The 4,426-nt window shown below is 41.5% G+C and overlaps 1 non-coding gene across 1 annotated transcript; it reads left to right on the forward strand.

Annotated features, from left to right (window-relative positions):
- The first annotated feature begins 3,188 nt into the window (after positions 1-3,188).
- Positions 3,189-3,295, forward strand: LOC141634968 (small nucleolar RNA R71). Its single transcript, XR_012539682.1, has one exon. It is a non-coding gene; the product is annotated as a small nucleolar RNA R71 (small nucleolar RNA).
- The last annotated feature ends 1,131 nt before the right edge of the window (positions 3,296-4,426 follow it).

Below are 4,426 nucleotides of genomic sequence, written 5' to 3' on the forward strand. Positions count from 1 at the left end.
TATAACAAGTGAATGCATGCTTACCAAGAAATGACATGAGAACCATACTTGTGCGTTTTGATGAAACACACCATATAAGGAGACACCTACACTCACCTAAGAGAGACCGGATATGGGTGCATCGGTCAAAAAGAGGCTCTACCTTACCATTTTGTAGCTTGCCACAAGTCAAGATCAAACTTATTCGGTTCATTCTTCATCTCCCACCTACTATGTCAAGACATCCCCATGTAGCTAATATCCCAACATGAAAGAATAAATCATTAGCAACAAGCCATTTTTAGGATAAGCAAAGAGGAAAGTAGGTTACAAGCTAGCACAAAGCAAAAATTTCTCTCAAAAATTTTCAAATTTTCTACACTACAAGCAAACTATACTATATGCAAATGTAATATCTCCCCCCAAGCTAAACATCACATTGTTCTCAATGTGCCAACTATCCAAATCACCCAATCAAACCATAAAAATGGCTCAAGGCATAAAACAGGAAGGACTAGAGGTTATGTTTAATGGGATGCAAGATCTAAACTAAAATGCAAAGCAATTAGAACTTACTCGACTTGCTAATCTCCCCCAAGCTAGCATGAATTCGGGAGGATGTAGATGTTTCTTTGTGACTTTAGTGAAGAAATGTGAAGAAACGAGAGAGAAAGGAGGAAATGAGTACCGTCGGGTATGTGTGAATGATAGAAAGAAATCTACCCCTTTTTTTTTTTTACCCGTATAGAACAAAGGCCAAGAAGTCACAGAACCATGACCCCGATCGGGGCCACCCAACCCCGATCGGGGTTGACCTCCTCTTTGGGTTTTGACTCTTTTCCGCATTTGTTTTAACTCCTTCTCGTTTTTCGAAAACCACGTCCCCGAATGGGGTTGTTGCATGGGGAAGCGTGCCATATTCACTTCTAAACCTCATTTCTTCATTTTCACCTAAGAATCACAAAAAGAAACATCGTCAAGTCGAACATTTTATTACTAATCTACGAAAAACAATAAATTGCAGAAAATAAATAAAAACAAATAAAAAGCTTGGGTTGCCTCCCAAGAAGCGCTGGTTTAACGTCCCGCACGACGTAAGAAGCTATTTGATTCAAGTTTCATCATTGAGCTTGCCACAAACCAAGCTTCATTTCATAGCTATCTTTGCATTTCTCAACCATTTGAAATTCTTCAAATAAAATTTCCCTTTCTTCTTTTTGGCACTCTTAGCAATAGTGCCCTTAGCATCGTCACCTACAAAGCAAACAACACCCATATCGTCCTCCAACGGATCCGTTAGTGAGGATCCAAGCGTAGTAGAGGCATAAGAAGAGTCCACAGTGTTAAATAAATAACAAGACTCTTGTAACATTGGGCTTCTAATGGTGTTGTTTTTGCTAAAGGAAACCCGGTCATCACCCACTTCCAATGTCAACCTCCCATTTTTCACATCAATTAATGCACCCGCGGTGCGTAAAAATGGCCTACCCAATATAATTGGGGTTTGTGAATCCTCGGCCATGTCAAGTATGAGGAAGTCAACGGGTATGAAAAACTTGCCAACTTTGACGGGTACATCTTCTAAGACATCTAAGGGTCGCTTTAAAGAGCGGTCCGCCATTTGCAATGTAATACTTGTGCATTTTAAAGCACCCATGTTAAGTTTCTCACAAAGGGAATAGGGCATGACACTTACACTAGCACCAAGGTCGCAAAGGGCCTTATCAATGGTATATTTCCCTATAGTGCAAGGAATAGAATAGCTACCGGGGTCCTTAAGTTTCGGGGGAGACTTGTTTTGTAAGAGTGCACTACACTCTTCGGTGAAAGCAATGGTCTCAACCTCATCGAAGGATCGCTTCTTTGAGAGAATTTCCTTCATAAACTTTGTGTAGGAGGGGACTTGGGTAATCAATTCCATAAACGGGATGGTGACTTGCAAATTCTTACAAACTTCCAAAAATTTAGCAAACTTACCTTCCTCCTTGTGCTTTGCTAGACGATGAGGAAATGGTACTTGAACAACTTCTTTGGGAGGAGCATCCTCCACATCTTTCACTATCTCTTTCTCATTCTCCTTGGGAGCATCCACTTTCTTTGAAATGACATCACTCTCCTTAGCATTAGGAAAGATTTATTCAATAACCACCTCATCACTTTCTTTCGGCATTGGAGACCCAACATCTTTGGCATCAAGCTTGCTCTTCCTCTTTAGCATCAACAATCGATGAGGAAATGGCACACGATCTTTAACAATAGGCTCTTCACTAGCCTTCTTTTTGTCATTTCCCCCATGCTTAGCCTTTTTAACAACCACCTCTTCATCCAAAGTCATGGATAGCCCATCATAGCTCGAACCACTTCTTAAGGAAATAGAATTAACGGTTTCATGTGGTTGCTCACCTTGGGGAGGTAGTTGACCATTCTTCCTTTGAGAGTTAGATGCGGCTAGTTGAGCCACTTGTTGTTCCAACATCTTGACCGCGGCACTATGAGCTTGATCATTCTTTTGAATTTGAGCCAATAATTCCCTTTGCATTTGGATTATCATGCCCTCGAGCTTACCAACTCCTTGATTGTTTTGTTGGGTATTTTGTGGTGGATTTTGTTGGTAATTGTTTTGTGGGGGCCTTTGTTGATTTTGATAACCCGGCGGAGGGATATACTTTTGTTGTTGAGGGACATAGGCATTTTGTTGTGGTGAGGGTTGAGGGTTAAGCACATTGTTGCTATTGTAAGAAAAGTTCGGGTGAAATTTTGTATTTGGGTTATAAGTGTTGGAAAATGTACCCGGTGGATATGAACTTTGTCTTAGAGCTTGAAAAGCGTTTACCTCTTCGATGGGGGCTCGGCAATGAGCGGCATAATGACCCGCACCTCCACAACCGTCACAAACAATGATTTGGCTTGTTGAAGACACGACATTGAGTTGTTGAATGGAATCCTTAGCATCTCTCTCTGCCAATTGTTGTTGGAGCAAGGCAATTTGAGCTAGCAAAACGGAGTTGTTAGAGGATTCTTCTTTACCTTTGTATGGCACAACTCGGGAATTGACATATTGGGCATCGTGGATCGCCATAGATTCGATCGTGGAATGAGCAAGATCGGTGTCAATTTGATCAAACCACCCATTGTTGGCGGAATCAAGAATCCTTCGGGACTCGGCACAACATCCATTGTAGAATGTTATTGCTAGAAACCAATCATCTAGCCCATGATGTGGGCATTGCCTTTGAAGCTCTTTGTACCTCTCCCAAGCTTCATATAAGCTCTCAAGAGCTTGTTGACGGAATCCGGTAATTTGGCTCCTCAAAGTTTGAGTTTTCTCCGGTTGAAAAAACTTTTGATAAAAAGCAAGAGCCAATGTCTCCCAATTGGTGATTCCCATGGCGGTGCGGTCAAGGCTATTGATCCAAAGCTTGGCCTTGTCCTTCAAAGAGAAAGGGAAAAGTATTTCCCTTATTTGGGCTTGGGTGACACCCATTTGACGGATCATGGAGCAATAGTCACAAAAGTTTTGAACATGCAAATTGGGATCCTCCAAAGGACTTCCTCCAAATTGCTTCCTCTCCACAAGGCTAATGAAAGCTGGTTTGATCTCGAATTCCGGCGCGGTGATTTGAGTGGTGGTGATTCCGGCCGGAAGCATGGCCGCGGTGGGCTTTGAATGATCGGAAAGTCTCACCATCTTTTTGGTAGTAGATGGTGATGGTGGTGGAGATGATGAACAAGAAACCTCCTCCTCTTCAAGGGATTCTAGATCGTCTAAGTAAGACTTTCTAGCACTTTCAACTTGTATGGGAGAAGTGGCTTCTTTAACTTCCTTCCAAAATCGTCGTCTTCTCCTAAAGGTTTTCTCGGGTTCGGAATCCGGTGAAAGCAATTCTCCACTTCGAGAGGACCTGGGCATAAGACAACAATTTCTAGGAAAATGATAAGTAACAGTCTCAAGGAACAAGTGTTCCCCAAGACAAAGGAAAACAAGATAAAAATCGACAATTCAAAAAGCAATAAAACCGTTTCCCCGGCAACGACGCCAAAATTTGATAGGCTTATCGCGTACCTATGCAAAGATAATTACCCTAGACAACAAGTTAATGTAGCAATAGGGGTCGAACACAAGGAAACGGGAATTACTTCGTGAATTGCTATGGGTAGATTTTTATCAAGGTCGATTACGATTTGGTTTGGTTTGGTTGTTTGATGATTAAAAACAATAATGATGTAAATTATATAATAAAAGAGAGTCTAAGGGGTTCGGGTCACACATGCAAAGGTAAATATATGATCATGATAAACTTCATACTAATAACATTGTCAATTGCTTAGGCTTAAAGATACCCATCTTACGATATTAGCATCAACCATAGACCGGGTCTTAGAGAAACTCTCGTCCATGACTAGGCCGTCCTACTATACATGCTTAGTCTAATTCAATTCCGTGCCT

The sequence above is a fragment of the Silene latifolia genome, chromosome Y, assembly GCF_048544455.1.
Source record: "Silene latifolia isolate original U9 population chromosome Y, ASM4854445v1, whole genome shotgun sequence".
In the NCBI taxonomy this organism is placed as follows: domain Eukaryota; kingdom Viridiplantae; phylum Streptophyta; class Magnoliopsida; order Caryophyllales; family Caryophyllaceae; genus Silene; species Silene latifolia.